This window comes from Oryx dammah, unplaced genomic scaffold, assembly GCF_014754425.2.
Source record: "Oryx dammah isolate SB20612 unplaced genomic scaffold, SCBI_Odam_1.1 HiC_scaffold_29, whole genome shotgun sequence".
Lineage (NCBI taxonomy): Eukaryota > Metazoa > Chordata > Mammalia > Artiodactyla > Bovidae > Oryx > Oryx dammah.
In genome coordinates, this window is record NW_024070213.1 from 77242946 (window position 1) to 77263251 (window position 20306).

Here is a 20306-nt window from a genome sequence, read left to right on the forward strand (position 1 = left end):
TCCCTTGCATTACTTCATAATTTATTTGAATAATTGATGGTTTCATATAAACTTGAGTACAGCTATTTGAGTTTTTGTCTCTTTTCTTTTAAAAAATTGATATGCAAAAGTTGTACACATTTAATCTATAACTTTTGATGAGTTTGTACATAGGCACACACTGTGATACCATCACTGCAATGGAGGTGCTAAACATATCCATCACTTTAAAAAATTTCCTTCTGTTTGCATGTGTGTATGCCTGTGTTAGGAACACTTAAGGTGAGAATTTTCCTCAACATATTTTAAAACACACAGTCCTGTATTTACCACGAGTCTCTAGAATTTATCCATTTTGCATAACTGAGACATATCCATTGAGTAAAAATCCCCTGTGGCCCTGTTCCCCTATGTATATTTCCTTATATTTTCAATGTCACCATGTTTTAGTAAAATAGTTATAAAAATCAAGTCTTTGTAGAAAATCCATCTAAAAATAGTAGTCTTAGTAAAATAACAATTTAATGTAATGCTATCTTTTATATACAATTTATTTTTTATATTCTTCTGTAAAATATAAATACAAAATTTTTTAAGAATGCTTGTGAAAGTACAAAGCTGTACTTCACTCACATCCTGAAGAAGACAAGAATCACTTAGAATACTTTGCCTCACACACACACACACACACAAAATCCTTCATTAGGTCTGAAATAGCCTACAATCTTATGCAAAATTATTTGAATCAAGCTAAGTAGAAACTATTGAGAAACTATCAATGAAGAGAATTTGATGATTTAGATAGGAATTAACAAGAAAGGCCATTAATCATCCTGCTGATAGAGCAAATATCACACCCTAGTAATGCTTCTGAGATGATGGAAGGCTAGGCAAACTGGAAAAGTGCTGTGGCTGTTAGGTGTTCAATATTTTTTTTTTCCAAGCAAAAGTAACATGTATTATGTAGACAAGAAGAGGAGACAGAATTTGCTTTCAGGGGAATTGTTTAAAGACAGCTATTTTTTCCCAGACTTGAGATATTTTGATACATCTAAGATCTTACATTTATAAAGCAATATACAAAAAATGTAATAGCCATACCTACTTAACAACAACAACAAAAAAACAACTTCTGTTACCTACATAGGAAATTGTAAGGAATGCATTGTTACTCTATCTAACCCAAAATAAAATTCACAAAAGTGGGTCAGTGGGAAACCTTCTGAGAGGTCATGCTAAATTTCAGGGGCAGAGATATTATGAAATAAAAATAATTAAGTAATTTAAGATGAAAGTTAAAATTAAAGCAATAAGATTCTGTGACAAATAGTGAACTTATGTTTCTTGTAAGTACATGAATGTAGACCTTTATCATGCTTTCTAATGACAGATGGGGATTAAAAAAGAATAATGTATTTAAATAGAATATTCCCAGTAAACATCTAAATCCAATTTAGTGCCTAAAAAGGAAACGAAGAAAAGGAGAGAAGGGCAGGGACTGTTTAAGAATGAAGGAAGGATGGAGTGAGGAAAAAGAAAAGGAAAAGAAAGAGGATAACAAAGAAAATAAACCCTTTCCCGAGGACTTTAGGAACTGTGATAGGTGATTTCACATATGCCACATGATCTCATTCTTAAAATAACTTTTGAGATAAATATTATTACCCCATTTCTATAGATAAACTGAGATCCATGAAATATTTCTAAAGGAAGCTGAAGCCAGGATTCAAATTCATTTTGACTGTTAAGCTCATTCATTTTTTGCGCTCTCATAATTCATCCTTGGGAATCATAACGATTAATCTTCATGCATTTAAATGACTAATCATTGCTCAGTGAAGAGCATTTAAGTCTTAGAGCTGCTCATTGTCCATTCAGAGCTTGAATTTCCAAAGGGACCTCTGTGTTTTTGGCTCCAGATCATGTACAGGGGGTTTTAACTGTGGAATCCGCATGCGGAAACCACGGAAGGCAATCCAAGGAGACTTCAATGTCTGTCAAATTGTTAGAATGTACTGATGAAGAAATTCCTCTGTGATGACCATTGTGTTCTGGGTTAGGAACAGTCATTTCCCTTTAACATATAGAGTAGTGTAGCTTCTGAGAAGCAAGAATATCGTGGAGAAACATTCTCCTTTATAATTAACTTCTGGATTCCTAGACAAGATGTAACTGGCTTTTCATCTCAGTATTTCAATAATTTTCTATACTACTCTCTCTGTCTCTGATTTTGTTCCCTATGCCAAGTTGTTCTCCCTTACAAGCTCTACTCTTAGTTACTAACCTGACTTTCTCCCCATTCCACATTCTCTTATCTGATCTTTTGAATCCTTGCTCCATCTTTTGCATCCTCCCATCATCGATTCCATCTTGGCTGCTTTTCTGAATTTGCCTCTTGCCCCTTTTTCATTTTAAGCCCTGCTGTGTGTTCTGATTTGGGCCATCTTGCCCCCTAAAACACTCTATGCCATCGTCGATTTCCCCCTTTTAACAAATCTTTCCCAACATCATACCAATAAGCTATATCTCTAATCTATATCTCTCTTGCAACTGTCCTTTCTCAATCTCCTTTCCAGTAAAACTTTAAAAAAATGTTGTCAATGCTTGCTGCCTCTACTGTTCTCTTCTAATCTTTTTCTGAATCCAGGCCAATCAGGCTTTTAATTCATTGAATCAGCTCTTGTCAAGGTCTCCAATGACCTGTTCATTGCCAAGTACAATAGTCAATTCTCTGTTCTCATGTAATATTTAATAATATTGAGCATTTCTGAATTCACACTTTCTTCACTTGCCTTCTGGAATATCTCTGTCCTTCTCATTGTCTCTCTGTCTCTCTCCTACCTCCCCTCTCAGTACCCTTTTTCCTTACTAGCTACTCCTTCACAATATCATTTGCTGATCCTTTCCAATCTCTCCTCACTCTAAATTGGAGGGTCCATGGTTTAGCTCTCAGACGTCTTACATCACTCCCTAGATGATTTCAGCCAAATTAATAACTTTCAAGTGTATGCATCTAAATTAGCTGTTTCTGCTGAACTCTAGACTCATATACTCAACTGTCTACTTAGCATGTCCACTTGAATGTCTAATAGGCATCTTAGGCTTAACATGTCCAAACTAAATACCAATATGTCACCATATTCATCCTACTAACTAAAACAACTTGATCTTTGTTCAAAATGCATCTAGAATCTCACTACTTACCATCAGTTCTACCATTATTACCACTGCCCAAGCTACTGTAATATTGTTTGCATTATACCAAAAAGCTATTAACTAGTCTTTCTACTTCTACACTTATTTCAGTATTTGGTTTATTTATTAGACAGCAGCTAGAAAGACCTTTTCACAAATGTAAGGTCAGGTCTTATTACTCTGTTGACCAGTGACTTTCCAGCTCACTGACAGTAGCAGCCAGAGTCTTTGTAGTGGCTACAAAGCCAACTTTCCTCTTCTTGACTTTCCAGCCTTGACTCCTACCACTTTCCCCTCCCTGTTTATTCTACTTCAGCCACACAAGCTTTGTTGCTGTTCTGAGAAGAGCAACTTCAGGAGTTTTGCACACGGAGTTTCTTCTACTTGGAATGCTCTTCTCCTGACTGTCTCATGGCTCCCTTCTTCACTTTGTTCAGGTCACTACACTTATGTTGCAACCATCAGAAAAGCCTCCCTGACTCAGAGTTAAGGAGCACCACATTTGTTTTGTTGAATTTTTTTGTTAGCCATCTCATCTTCCCAGACTATAAATTCTAAATTCCTTGCCCATTTCTTTGACATATCCCTTATGCCTAGAATAATATCTGTCTTAGAGTAAATGTCAATTAATATTGTTGAATAACTACATGAGCATCATATAAGATACTAATCTGACTTGTTTAAAGAGACATTTTCTTAGAATTAACAAAAATAGGTTTTAAATATCAAAGATTTTAGGCAAAAAAGAGATGGTAACATCCACCATGTCCTGGTAATTTACTTTGATAGTGACAAAATAAAACCTTGTTAATCTATCTAGGAGTTCACAGAAATTCAATGAGTTTTGCCATTGCTAATTCTGTTCTGTGAAGAATACTGTTTTCAAACATAGCTGGCATTGTTCATGGCCTACCATTATTTACCTGTGGGCCAGAGCTAGGCTCTAGAGACTGCCTTGCTTATTAAATTAAGTAGGTATCATGTCCAACAAGAAGGAAATAGCATGGGACAAAAGTCAATAGGTACATAGTTTAGGAAAGCGAGTCTCATAGGGAAGGGGGTATAGGAATAAAGTAACAGAATATCCTGGCACATGGATGGGGCATAGACCATGCAATTCAAGAATCAGTTTATGAGTCAGGAATCCTTCTAGTAAATGACAGAAACACAACTCAAAGAACCTTTTCAAAAGACAATACACTGGTTCATGTATCAAGAAGTCTAAGAGCACTGAAGTTTCAGTCCCAGTCAGATTCAGGACTTAAATGATAGTGTGAGTACTCTGTCTTGTTCTTTACTTCATGAATAGGCTCAGGTTACATGGTAGAGGAGATTCTGTTTAGCCTGGCTTGAGCCTTTCACATGTATTCCTGAACAAGTCACAAGGTCCAGGAAGATGGGAGAACTTTGGCTAGTCCTGGATCATATTCCATTGTCTGTGTTTAATGCGGAGTTACCAGACTAATATAGTCTCATAGAATAGGTTCCCCAAAGGAAAGAAGAATTCTATTATGGAATAAGGAGCAAAAACTACACAGACAAAAACAATTGACATCTATTGTATAGGCAATACAAATTCAGAAAGACGGGTGTTTGACATGAAGGAAGCTTTCAATGTGTGAAAAAAGAATTCTTTATGTGTGTCAGAAATGTTTAGAGATGGTAAAGATAGCAGTGGAGAGTCAACAGGAGGCTATTGCAATATTCGTTTTTACCTAGAATATCAGTAAAAAACAGCAATTGAATAACATCAAACCAAAAGATAAAAAACCAAATTTTTTTTACCATCTTTATCTTTTGTTTTCCACATGAGTAGCAGGTAAAAAATATACTTCTTCCAAATAGAATATTAGTTTAAAATGAGCTAAACTCAAGATGTCAAAGAAATATCAGTTATGAATTCTCAGCAAAGTTAGTGAAAATATAAAGCATTTAATTACTGAAAAATGAATATAAAACATAAATAGTTTCTATAACATATAATAAAATGATTTACCATTTACCTGTGTTCCAGTTTTTGTTATAATTATAAAATTATCTGTATGGGTTTTCTATAGAATCCATTATCAACTAAATTATCTTTTACTATTTCTATTTTTCATTTTTTTCTATTTGACTATTTCTGTTTCTTTGACAGCTAATTAAGAGGTGTTTCTCTTCCAGTGTAGGAGGGAAAGATATCTTTAGTAGAGAAGAAAATGATCAGGTTTGGGAGTTATTGGCTGAGCATGTATTCTTCCCTGAACTACTGCCTCTATCTATCAGGAGTCAAAGAATATCCTGGATACAGCATTAAGGCTCAGAGGTTAAAGCATCTGCCTGGAATGCTGGAGACCCGGGTTTGATCCCTGGGTCGGGAAGATCCCCTGGAGAAGGAAATGGCAACCCACTCCAGTACTCTTGCCTGGAGAATCCCATGGAGGGAGGAGCCTGGTAGGCTACAGTCCATGGGGTCGCAAAGAGTCGGACACAACTGAGCGACTTCATTTCATTTCACTTCAGTCCTGAAAGCCAAAATGAATTTCCCTGAATAATGAGGAACTGTTGAAAATAAACATTAATGATTACTTTAATTGCATTATTAACAAAATCAAATAATTACATAATTATATAATTAACATCACATAATCAATAAATTCAACATTAAGAAAAACTAAGATCATGGCATCCAGTGCTATCATGGCAAATAGAAAGGGAAAATGTGGAAGCTGAGACATATTTTCTTTTCTTGGACTCCAAAACCACTGTAAACAGTGACCGCTGCCATGAAATTAAAAGATATTTGCTCCTTGGAAGGAAAGCTATGACAAACCTAATAGCATATTAAAAAGCAAAGACATCACTTTACTGACAAAGGTCTGTATAGTCAAAGCTATGGTTTTTCCAGTAGTGATGTATGGATGTGAGAGTTGGACCATAAAGAAGGTTGAGCACTGAAGAACTGATGCTTTTGAACTATGGTGTTGGAAAAGACTCTTGAGAATCCCCTGGACTGAAAGCAGATCAAACCAGTCTATACTAAAGGAAATTAACCCTGAATATTCATTGGAAGGACTGAATGAAGCTAAAGCTTCAATACTTTGGCTACCTTATATGAAGAGCTTACTCACTGGAAAAGACCCTAATGCTGGGAAAGATCAAAGGCAAAAGAAAGGGGCAGCACTGACTCAATGGACATGAATTTATGCAAACTCTGGGAGATAGAGAAGGATAAAGGAGCTTGGCAGGCTGCAGTCCTTGGGGTTGCAAAGAGCTGGACATGACTTAGTGACTGAAAAACAGCAACAAATCAATAAATATTAATGAGTATATTAAATATTACTTGTCATAAATTCTTACACTTTGTGAATCATTTTGATTACATCTGACTTTTTTATAGGAACTTGATGTCCCTAAATTCTTCACCCTTCTACGAGACTCCTCCTCTTTAAAAACCAAATAACAATAGTTTGCTTTTCCCTCTCTTGCCTGATCTACAGAAAATAATGTTGTTTATCAAGTTTCCCTCCCTAAAAATTTCTTGGTAACTTTTAGGAATATTTTATTGTTTCACTAATGCTTCCTGTATGTCACTTGGCATCTTCAATTTCAGCTGCTTGTCTGGACATCTATATAGATCACAGATTGCTAGGTCAATATTACTCCTCCAGGAGCTCTTCTAAGTTTGAGAACACATCCATCCTATGATTCTTTAAAGTTTATTATTTAATAAAGTTTTACTCAAAGAACAGAGAACTTTTACTAAAATCAGAAAAAAATTACAATGTAGCCTGGGGAAGGAAATCATAGAAATTGCAGCCATGAAATTAAAAGATGCTTACTCCTTGGAAGGAAAATTATGACCAACCTAGATAGCATATTAAAAAGCAGATATTACTTTTACAACAAAGGTCCATCTAGTCAAGGCTATGGTTTTTCCAGTAGTCATGTATGGATGTGAGAGTTGGACTGTGAAGTAAGCTGAGTGCAGAAGAATTGATGCTTTTGAACTGTGGTGTTGGAGAAGACTCTTGAGAGTCCCTTGGACTGCAAGGAGATCCAACCAGTCTATTCTAAAGGAGATCAGTCCTGGGTGTTCTTTGGAAGGAATAATGCTAAACCTGAAACTCCAGTACTTTGGCCACCTCATGCGAAGAGTTGACTCATTGGAAAAGACTGTGATGCTGGGAGGGATTGGGGGCAGGAGGAGAAGGGGATGACAGAGGATGAGATGGCTGGATGGCATCACCAACGTGATGGACATGAGTTTGAATGAACTCCAGGAGTTGGTGATGGACAGGGAGGCCTGGCATGCTGCAATTCATGGGGTCGCAAAGAGTCAGACATAACTGAGTGACTGAACTGAACTGAAGTGAACTGAAACAGTTTAGTTTCTAGTTCCATATCTCTCTGCCAGGGATCTCCCATTACTCTCCTAACCCCTAGACTTACCACTCATGACTGTGTATCTTTCCATTAGGGCTCTCCTATGTGGAGTCCAGACATATAAACCCAAAAGATACTGGGCAGAACATTTAGTACTTCAGTATATGGAAATATTCCTTTCTGGAATAGAATTGGATTTACACTTGTATATCTAAAAGGCCCCCTTAAAGAGTTTCCCAATCCAAATCCAATCATAATACATATATTACACACACACAATCTTCATGAAAGATCACTTCTATTTCCATCACAGAACAACAGGCAAAGTTGCAATTTGTCCCGACAACACTATTTTAAAGAAGTTAGTAAATGAACTACATTTTAGAAATGAAAGTATGAAATTTAAGACTGAAACTTACTCTCTCATTTTTATGAATACAACTTTGTAAGTCTCTAAGAATGATCCTGACTTTCAAATATGCAAATGATGTATCAGTGTGAATTTAGGGAGTAAATGACTACCACAAATTGAATCTTCAGTTCTTTCTATGAGACATTTCTAAAATTGCCTTGATTTAGAAATTTCTGGAGCAGAAAGCAGATTGCCAAAGTCTATGTTTACAAACTTAGCTTCCCTGGTAGCTCACACAGTAAAGAATCTGCCTACAATGCAAGGAGACCTGGATTCAATCCTTGGGTACAGAAGATCCCCTGGAGAAGAGAATGGCTATCCACTCCAATATTCTTGCCTGAGAATTTCATGGACAGAGGAGCCTGGTGGGCTACAGCCCATGCGGTCACAGTCAGATTTCACTGAGCAACTAGCACTTTCACTTTCATGTTTGCAAGCTGTAGTTTGTAATAGTCCTTGCTGTTGCTGTTTAGTTGCTGCTGCTGCTGCTGCTAAGTCACTTCAGTTGTGTCTGACTCTGTGCGACCCCTTAGATGGCAGCCCACCAGGCTCCCCCATCCATGGGATTCTCCAGGCAAGAACACTGGAGTGGGTTGCCATTTCCTTCTCCAATGCATGAAAGTGAAAAGTGAAAGTGAAGTCGCTCAGTCCTGTCCGACTCTTAGACCCCATGGACTGCAGCCTACCAGGGTCCTCTGTCCATGGGATTTTCCAGGCAAGAGTACTGGAGTGGAGTGCCATTGCCTTCTCCTACACTGACATAATTTTGAAAATAAGTGGAAATAATGCTTCCCTTTCTAAGGGTTTCGATATCCATGTTAATATGAAAGAACAGCAGTGGCAAGATTCCATGTCAGAAAATGGTGCTACTTTCCAGAAGAGAGGGGATTCTTTTGTCCAGCAAGAGTTCTGCAATTTTTAACTGGTGGATAGCAGGCAGATACAACTGAGGTTTGGATGATAACTGTGAAACTGAAAAACCTTTGTGATTAATTTGAATGGTGGTTTTATTTGAAAACATAATAATTCATTCACTTAATGGACATGAGTTTGAGCAAACTCTGGGAGATAGTGAAGGACAGGGAAGCCTGGGGTGCTGCAGTCCATGAGATCACAGAATCAGACACGACTTAGCAACTGAATAACAACAACTCATGCATGAACAAAAGACTATTAAATAAGCAAACATGTAATGCACACAATAAGGAAAGATAGAAAATAATTAGTTCAGAGGAAAGCCATTCCAGGCATAAGAAGGCAGAATTAGGAACAACATGAGGGATAATTTATATGGAAAAACTGAGTACATGTAAGTGGAATTTGGAATATGAGACAGGAAGATAAGTTGATCTGACCTTGGAGGGCTTTGAGGATCACACAAAAATGCTTGTACATTATTTCATAATAATAAGGTTGTAGCAAAAGCTTTTAGCCAAGGAAGGGCATAATCAGGGCTGTGCTTCTGAAGTCAATCTGTTTCATGGCATGGAGAAGGTAATTTTAGGATAGAGGAAGAAAATAAAAAGTCTGGGAAATATTTGACATACTAAGTGCTTGTTCTTGAAATTTGACATACAGAAATCATTAATGTATTTCAAGTGAGAAAAAATAGTTTGACCTTTAAGGGTCCACATTTCATGTTTATTTAGCTTACATAAGTTATTAATCTGAAACTACTCCAGATGTTTTAAAATGTTTATAAAGTTTATTCCAGGAATTTCTGATATTTGCAAATACATAGCAGCCAAATGAAAAATGCTCAGAAGCAGAAAAAAAGAAAGGTACCCTTTGTCCCTCTGGCCATGTTTAGTGAGTGTGTGAAACAGAGTGCCTACAGGATTACTTAGTCTAAAAGCACAGAGCTGACTCCGCTGGGTGGTGGCGGAGAAAGGAGAAGGCATTCACAAAGTGTTCTTGAGGACATATTTGCCTCAAGACAAGGACATTTTCTTTTCAAACCTTTTTCATGTTGAACACTTTAACTGACTTAATCTTTGGAGAGTTAAGAGAGTATCTGGAAGATGGAATTGAAAGCTTCCTCTGGAGAATTCTTATAAAAAAAAAAAACCCACAATGTTGGAAGTAAAGGAGGTTTTATGTATTACTTAGTATGTGTTAAAATATGTTATTAGCATTCATGCTAACAAGAGTAGAAGAAGTTCACCATTCTTTGGCACTGAATCTTCTTTACCCATGCTCTCATTTATCTAATAAAGGTTTAGGAGTATGACGCACACATTACCTACTAAGGATAAAGGTTTAAGAGTACGAAGCACACATTACAGTGTGGGAGAAATGTTAGGGACTCTAGCTTAGGGCACACTAAGCAGTACAATAGCTAAGGAACATGGGAACAGGAAACAGAATGGTGTGTTCAGAAGTAGGAGGTGCCAGAGAATGAAGCTGATTAAAAGGCAGAGTCAGATCATATATGCCTTGCATAAATTATTAAAGGATCTGGAATTTACCCTGTAGCAAGTATGATTCTTTCGGATAGCCATTTCATATACTGAAAATCTGAAATGTATGAACAATATACTTACAAACAAAATCTATTCTGATTATCATTTCTTTTGATCATGGTTTGAATTTTTATGACTCACTCAAATCAATACAATAAAGACAGATTGTTGTTAAAACTAGAACTATCTGCTCTGACAGATTGTGGGGTCACTGATATAGGCCCTAAATGTGTAGTTGGGCAAATTAAAGTACTTTGCAGTGAGAAAATATTTTGTTGTCAAAGCAATAACATCTGTGAGTGAAAATTTTGACTGTGAAGCATGGAATAGGAAAAGAGCTATGAACACTTAACAGAATTGGCTTGAGTAAATGAGTTAATTTTTGTGAAATACTTAGACCAGTATTTGACACATAGCATTCAATACATTTTAGCTACTAATAATGATAGTGTCATTTAATTTTTAAAAGAAGATTGAAATAGGAAGAAATAAGAAAAATTCTAAATATAGAAGAGAATTATTTGCTTGTTAATTCAGTGTGAAGATATCCCAAGTAATACTACCACAAACCCTCATTGGTACATCTTCTGTGCCAGGCATTGATGTAGGCTGTGGGGACGGGTAGGAATCAAAGGAGAAAAAATGCCTTGCTTTGGGAAGGTTACACTCTGGGAGTTTCTGGTTTAGATTTTGAAGTCTGGAGCCAGGGTCATATAACTAACTCCAAATCCAACAATAGCTCTTCCCACCTCTCCTGCAAAGCCTAATTATGAGGGTCCTGGGGAGGGGCAAGACAGTGGCCAGAAGAGATGGCACCAACCCAGTGGCTATTGCTTGGGTGCAGAACTCACTATTCTTCTGGCTGCTGCTTCTGAATCTCTTGGCCTAGTGCACAGCCCCACTTCACCTGCTAACTTCTCTGTCTGTGGAGTGATGGTCTCTTTAGAGTATGTGATATTTTTACTGTAAGACTGTTTCTCCTACTCCATAATGGGTGCCAGTAGAGCCCAGTTCAGTTTTGAACTGAATACTGATCAATTATCAGATCAATTATAATTTAGAAGCATGGTTTTCTCAGCAACCTGATCTAATTTATCATTAGAAAATGGATCCTTTCCAAGTAAGAAAAAGTATCCCCCTTTTTCTTTGTATAAACTATATACTAATATGTGGGAATAGATGATGCCAAATAAAGGCAGAGATTTCCATCATGCCTGAGAGAAACTTAATACCCTGAGGGCTCCTTCACCAGCTTTTTGGGCTCCAATTTGGCCTCCTATAGGTGAATGATGACCACTGATCATAAGAACAGCCCTGGCTCTGTCTCTAGCCCTTTCAACCCCAGCCCTACCTCTCACCAAAGCAGTAGCTGCTAGAACACCCGAGAGGAAGACAGGGCCTGTGTTCACTTCAGATCCAGCTCTCCTACCAAAGCCACTGGCATATGCAGACGGACTGAGATGCTCCAACACTAGGAAAATGCCTTCAAGACTGTGATAGGTAACTGTTTCATTTCATTTCATAGAGACAAAGTTAGAATAAGAAGACAGAGAACTATCTTTCATTTGAAAGAATAAGGAAAAAACCCTGAAAACTTCTAATGACGCATAAATAAATAAATAATTTACCTGATAAAGAGTCCAAAACAATAATAATAAGAATGCTAAATGAACTGGGAAGAAGAATAGATTAATGCCGTGAGAATTTTAACAAAGAATGAGAAAAAATATATATATAAAAACAGAGCTAAAGAATAGAATAATTGAAGTGAAAAATACATTAGAGGGAATTAACAGGAGGTTGGTAGATACAGAAAAACATAAGCAATCTGGAAGATAGACTAATAGACATTACCCCAGTATAAAAAGAAAATTCTAAAGGCATCAAGAGAAAAACAAAAAGTCACATTCAAGGGAACTTCCATAACACTATCAACTGACTTTTTAGCAGAAACTTTGCAGGCCAAAGGGAGAAGTGCTGAAAGTAAAAAACCTACATCCTAGTCTACTCTACTCAACAAGGTTATCACTAAGAATGAAAAGAGTGATAAACAGCTTGTCAAACAAGGAAAAATAGAAAGAGTTCATCAGTACTGAATTTTTACAGAAAGTGTTATAAGGTCTTTTTAAGTGAAAGAGAAAAGAACATAGGAAAACTACAAAACAATTAACAAAATGGAAATAAATATGTATATAACATACATGTCAATGATCACATTAAACATCAATGATGACTTACAAGATAAAAGCAAAAAAATATGATCCATCTATACAGAGCCTACAAAAGACTTACTTCAGAGCTAAAGACATATACAGAGACTGAAAGTGAAAAGATATTACATGAACATGGAAATTAAAAGAAACCTGCAGTAGCAATGCTTATATTGGACAAAGTATATTTTGAAACATAGACTATAATGAAAGACAAGAAAGGCTTTATATAATTTTTAAAAGATCAATACAAGAAGAGGATATAATGTTGGCATACATAAATGTACCTAATACAGGAGCACATATTACATAAAGCAAATATTAACAGACGTAAAAAGAGAAATTGACCATATTACAATAGTATTAGGGAGCTTTAATGACCCACTTACATAAATGGATAGATCATCCACATAGAAAATCAATAAGAAAACAGTGGCCTAAATTGACGCATTAGATCAAGTGGACTTAATAGGTTTCTATAAGACATTCCTTCCAAAAACAGAATAATAAACATTCTTTTCAAGTCTGTATGGAACATCTTCCAGAATATATCTCATCCTAGGAACAAAACAAGTCTCAACAAATTCAAGAGGATAGAAGATTTTATAAAGCATCCTTTTGACCACAATGGTATGAAACTAGAAATCAGTCTTAGGGAAAAAAATGAAAAACACATACACGTGGAGACTAAACAACATGATACTAAAAGACCAATGGGTTAATGAATAAATCAAAGACAAAATCAAGAAATATCTTGAAATAAAACACAACTTTCCAAAATCTATGGACTGTAGCAAAAGCAGTTCTAAGAGTGAAGTTTATAGTGACACAAATCTACCTCAAGGAAAAAGAAAAATCTCTAATAAACAACTTAATTTACCCTCTAAAGGAATTAGAAAAAAAGAATAAACAAAGCCTAAAGTCAACAGAATGAAGAAAATAATAAATTACAGAGAGAAAGTGAATAAACCCAAGAGCTATATTTTCTTTTTTTATATATGAGCAAAATTGATACTCATTAAGAAAACAGAGAGAGGACTCAAATAAACAGCATAAGAAATGAAAATGGAGAATTATAATCAATGTCACAAAAACACAAATCATAAGACAATACTTTAGTTATGTGTCAGCAAATTGGACAACCTATAAGAAATGATAAATTCCTAGAGATAGATAATCTTCCAAGGATGAATATGAAAAATGGATAATCTGAACAAACTGATTTTTTACTGAAATTCAATAAATAATCAAAAGCTTCCAACAAACAAAATTCCAGCACTAGACTGCTTCACAGGGGAGTCCTACCAAACATAAAATGAGTTAATCCCTATCCATTCAAACTATCCTAAACAATTGGAAAAGACAGAACACTCCCAAATTCATTCTGTGAGGCCAACATTAGTATTATATGAAAACCAGACAAAGAAAGAAAATTACAGACAAATATTCCTAATGAATATAGATCCAAAAATCCTCCACAAAATATAAGCATTGGCCACCTCATGTGAAGAGTTGACTCATTGGAAAAGACTCTGATGCTGAGAGGGATTGGGGGCAGGAGGAGAAGGGGATGACAGAGGATGAGATGGCTGGAAGGCATCACTGACTCGATGGACATGAATCTGAGTGAACTCCAGGAGTTGGTGATGGACAGGGAGGCCTGGCATGCTGCAATTCATGGGGTCGCAAAGAGTCGGACATGACTGAGCGATTGAACTGAACTGAACTGAACTGAAATTCAAGAGTATACAGAAAGGATCATATAGCATGATAAAGTGGGGTTAAGTTTGGGGGTGAAAGAATGATTCAGTATCTGCAAATCAATCAATGTGATATACCACATTAACAAAACAAAGGATAAAAATCCCATAATCATCTCAATAGATGCAGAAAAAGCATTCAACAAAATTCAGCAGCATTCATGACTAAAAACTTTCAACAAAGTTGGTATGGAGGGAACATACCTCAATATAATAAAGGCCGTTCATGACAAATCCACAGCTAATCTCATACTCAGTGGTGAAGGCTAAAAATTTTCCTCTAAAATTAGGAAGAAGACAAGAATTTTCATTCACCATTTCTATTGAACATAGTTTTGGGAGTCCCACCCATAGCAATAACACAAGTGAAATAAATAAAGACATTCAAATTGGAAGGGAAGAAATAGAATTGTCACTGTTTATAGATGACATGCTCCTTGGAAGAAAAGCTGTGACAAACTTAGTCAGCGTACTAAAAAGCAGAGACATTACTTTGCTGACAAAGGATCCTATAGTCAAAGCTATGGTTTTTCCAGTAGTCATGTATGGATGTGAGAGCTGGACCATAAATGTTAAGCACCAAAGAATTGATGCTTTGAACTGTGGTGGTGGAAAAGACTCTTGAGAGTCCCATGGACTGCAAGGAGATCAAACCAGTCACTCCTAAAGGAAATCAATCCTAAATATTCATGGGAAGGACTGATGCTGAAGTTGAAGCTCTAGGACTTTGGCCACCTGATGCGAAGAGTCAGCCCATTAGAAAAGATCCTGATTCTGGGAAAGATTGAAGGCAGGAGAAGAAGGGGACGACAGAGGATGAGATGGTTGGATGGCATCACCAACTCAATGGACATGAGTTTGAGCAAGCTCCAGAAGATGGTGAAGGACAGGGGAGTCTGCTATGCTGCGTCCATGGGGTCACAAGGAGTTGGATACGACTGAGTGACTGAACAACAACAAATGATACTATATATAGAGAACCGCAAGACTCTAATAAAAAAGTAATAATAAATTCACTGAAGCTGCAAAATACAGATTATTATACAAATATCTATTGCTTTTCTATACTCTAACAGTGAATTATCAAAATAAGAAAGCAAGAAAACAATCCCATTAACAATTGCATTAAAAAGAATAAACTACTTAGAAACAAACTTGCTAAGGAAGTAAAAGACCTATGCTCCAAAAAATGACATTAATGAAGGAAATTAAATATGATTCAAATTAATGTGGAGATATCTCATGTCCATGGATTGGAAGAATTAATATTACTAAAATATCTCTACTACCCAACACAATCTACAGATTTAATTCTATCCTTATCAAAATGTTCATAACATTTTTCACATGTTTAGGAAAAATAATTCTAAAACTTGAGTGGAAGCACAGAAGACCCCAAGCAGCCAAAGCAATCTTGAGGAAAAGGAGAAAGAGCTGGAGGGCACAAAATCAGATAGATCAGTGCAAAAGGATAGTGAACCCAGAAACAAACTCATGCATATATTGTAAATTAATTATCAGTTACTTAAAGAAGGTAAAAATATGCAAGAGTGTCTCTTCAATAAGCAATATTGGGAAAACTAAAGAGCTACGTGTAGAAGAAAGAAATCAGAACATTTTCTAATACCATATACAAAAATAAACTCAAATGGATTAAAGACCAAAATGTAAGGATGGAACCTATAAAATTGCTAGAAGATACCATTATACTATAATCTTTAATATAAGTCTTGTGTGTGTTAGTCGCTTAGTCGTGTCCGACTCTTTACGATCCTGTGGACTGTAGCCCAGGCTCCTGTGTCTTTGTGATTCTCCAGGCAGGAATAGTAGAATGGATTGCCATTCCCTTCTCCAGAGTACATTTCCCACCCAGGAATTGAACCAGGGTGTCGTGCCACTGAAGGCAAATCTTTTATCACTGCTTCATCTACACTCCCAATATAAGTCTTAGCCATATTTCTTTGGATCTATCTTGTCAAGCAAGGGAAGTGAAAGCAAAAATAAGCAAATTTTACCTAATTAAAATTAAAAAACCTTTTGTATAGTGAAGAAAACCATAAACAAAAATGAAAAATTATCTAACTCAAAGGGAGAAGATATTTGCAAATGTCTGAAAAAGGCTTAATATTCAAAATACCAAAGAGCCCATACAGTTCAAAATCAAAAAAATAAAACAACCAGTTTAAAAATTAGGAATCCATTTTCCCAGAGAAGACAAATTTGGTCAACAGGAACCTGTCAACAGCATCACAATCATTAGGGAAATGCAAATCAAAACCACAATGAGATATTGCCACAAACATGTTAGAATGACTATCATCAAAAAGGTCACAAGTACCAAATGCTCAGGATGTGGAGAAAAGGGTATTCTAGTTCACTGCTGAAGGGAATGTAAATTGGTGCTGTTGATATGGAAAGTAGCATGGAGTTTCCTCAAAAAATTCAAAATAGAACTACCATATGATTCTGCAATTCCTCCTCTGAGTGTACATTTGAGGAAAATGAAAACACTAATTGGAAAAGATATATGCACCCCAATGTTCATAGCCACTATTTATAATAATAAGATATGAAAGCAATCCCAGTGTCCATCAACAGATGGTTAGATTAAGATGTTGTAAATATACAAATGTGAAAATAATATTATATTATGTATGTAAGACACAATGTACTACTACTCAGCCATAAAAAGGAATGAAATATCACCATTTGCAACAATATGAATGGACTTGGAGGGTATTATGTTTAGTGAAATCAGACAGATAAATATGGTATATTTTCAGTTAATTGTAGAGTGAAAAAATAAAGCAAATGGATGGATATAAAAAAATAGATGTGGATTCACAATAGAGAGGGTAAACTAGTGATTACTAATAGGGAAAGAGGTGAGGGGAAGGGTAAAAGAGGGGAAGGGGATTAACAAGTGCAAAGGTGCAAACTACTAAAAGTAAAATAAATAAGATACAAAGAGATAATATTCAGCACAGAGAATAATCAATACTTTATAATAACTTTGACTGCTATGTGCTTAGTCACTTTGTCATGTCCAATTCTTTGCAAGTTCATGGACTGTAGCCCACCAGGGTCCTGTGCCCGTGGGGAATCTCCAGGAATTGATACTGGAGTGGGTTGCCATCCATAACCTCCTCCAGGGGTTATTCCCAACCCAGGACTGAACCCATGTCTCCCACATTGCAGGTGGATTCTTTACCAGCTGGGCTACCAGGGAAACCCATAATAACTTTAAATGGAGTATAATCTATAATATCAAATCTCTATATTTTACACATGAAACTAATATAACACTGGAAATCAATCATATGTATAATAAAAAGATTTTTCCACTTACCAGAAATAATGATGAAAGGAATACTAAGATGTAAAATTTCCTTATCACTGGAAATTTTTAATTAGAAATTAAATTAATTAAATTAAATCACATTTACAAAGCTGATAAAGTACTCCTGGACTGTGTTGAAGGTAGCTTTGTACTATTCAGACACTTATGGATTTTCTAAATATATTTACATTTTCTGAAATTGTTCAACTGCTGTTTTAATTTCTGTATTTTGATACATAATTCTCTGGAATATCTCCTTTAGTTTCATTAAAAGCCAAACTCACAGAAAATGTAAATCCAAAAAGGATACTAGTATTCTTTTCAACTCTTTCAATGAAAACAAACATTTTTTTATTTTAGTGTAGCATGTCCAAGCAAGCTTACACTGAAATTACACACACATAAGTCATTTCTAAATAATAAAACTAGTTTTCCTTTAAGAAACATAGCATTTCTTTACTTCAGTTTTATATACATATACATAACTGAAATAAAAATCTTATATATAAGCATATATATGCATAGCTGTATATGTAGAAACATATATATACGTATGTGTATGAGTGAGTGAAAGTCGTTCAGTAGTGTCCAACTCTTTGTGATCCCATGGAATGTAGCCCACCAGGCTCTTCTCTGTCCAAGGGATTCTCCAGGCAAGAATATCGGAGTGGGTTGCCATTCCCTTCTCCAGGAAGGGAATTGTGTGAATTATATATATATATACACACACATATATGTCTATATATATACATATATATGTATATATATATAAGATTTTTAATCTTTATGTCTGCTTGGAAATGTTTCTCTCTGCTAGAAAATATTTATTTTTTTCTTTCTTTTTTTCTCCTCCGCCTATATAGACTCATCTCTTTTCCTCCTTATTTCTAGAATATCAGATTTACTGTCAAAATCACAATACTTACTTTCTTCCATTGGCCAGTTTTCTGGGAGAATTTCATGGCCTATGCCTTCACCTGGTCATGCACATCTCTTCTTTGGATTCACATAGAGATAGACCGGATGAGTCAGAGTCTTTTAGGCCATGAGGAAAAAAGTTTATTCTTTTCTTCTGAGAGCTGGAAAGTTGTTATATTTTTGAGCATAGGATGACATATCTATTTATATTTTAAAATATCATTCTTTCTATTGCTGAGTAGGAAAATGATGGCAGAGAGCCAAAAGGAGGCAGTCAGCCAGGGGCACTTATCAAGCCAGAACTGACTGTATCTTGGGCTAAAGTTAGTAGTGCGAATACATTGTATTCAGATAAAGTTCTCAAAAAGTATATAACTGGCATGAGAAAAACTTTAGCTACATAAAAACGGGAAGTTGGGCTCTTAAATTATTACTTTATGTCCTCTCTCATTTGGTAATTACTAACATAAGGGAATACTTAAAAGGGCACAAAGTTGTTCTAGTGAGCATTTCTGCAAAAGGGCTGAGAGCAGTTGTTAGTAATAGCTTTTGCATTTCTTTGCCTCTTTTGTTTCAGGAAAAGAGAAAAAAAAAAATGGAGTCTTTAACACTAAAGAAGTTACCAAAGTCGATGAAGTTATAAAGATACAGTTTATGCATGTGTTCATTTTTGCTTTGATTTTTGCTAGTGCAATCACATCCCTTCATGGATCACAACCTTGTCACAGTGAAAAGGCTTGTGTAACTCAATGAAGCTATGAGCCATGCTGTGCAGGGGCATGAAGACAGATGAGTCAGGGTGGAGAATTCTGACAAAATGTGGTCCATTGGAGGAGGGACTGGAAAATCACACCAGTATCCTTGCCGTGAGAACCACATGAACAATATGAAAAGATAGATGGTATGACACGTGTGCCATTACACAAGACTCCTCTGTACTCCCCGTGGATAAGTAAATATCTGACTTGGGAAACACATGTATTTTCTGAAAATATAAGCGCTTTAGTGTATAAATGGAAAAGCATTAACAAAATAGAACTAGATCACTACCATTAGTCTGCTTAGATATTAAATATATACGTTGTTTAGTGGCTTAGTTGTGTCTGACTCTTCTGTGACCACATGGACTATAGTTCCACAGGCATTTCTGTCCATGTGATTTCCCAGGAAAGAATACAGGAGTGGGTTAACATTTCTTTCTCCCTGGGATCTTCTTGACTCAGGGACTGAACCCAGGTTTTCTGCATTGGCAAGTGTATTCTTTAACACAGAGCAACCCCAGAATTCCATCTTCCTTCCTATCAGGGATTTTTGTATTCTCCAATATAAGAAGGGTATGGTATATAATTTTTGGTGTCAAATAACTCAATAGAGTTCAGAATTAATGTCATCAACAGAAAAAAAATCTGTACCTCAATTCTTTAATATGCTACTGGATATAAATGAGATCAGTGGAGAAATAATTCTAGAAAGAATGATGAGAAAGAGCCAAAGCAAAAACAACACCCAGCTGTGTATGTGACCAGTGATGGAACTAAAGTCTTATGCTATAAAGAACAATATTGCATAGGAACCTGGAATGTTAGGTCCACGAATCAAGGCAAATTGAAAGTGGTCAAACAGGAGATGGCAAGAGTAAACATCGACATTTTAGGAATCAGTAAA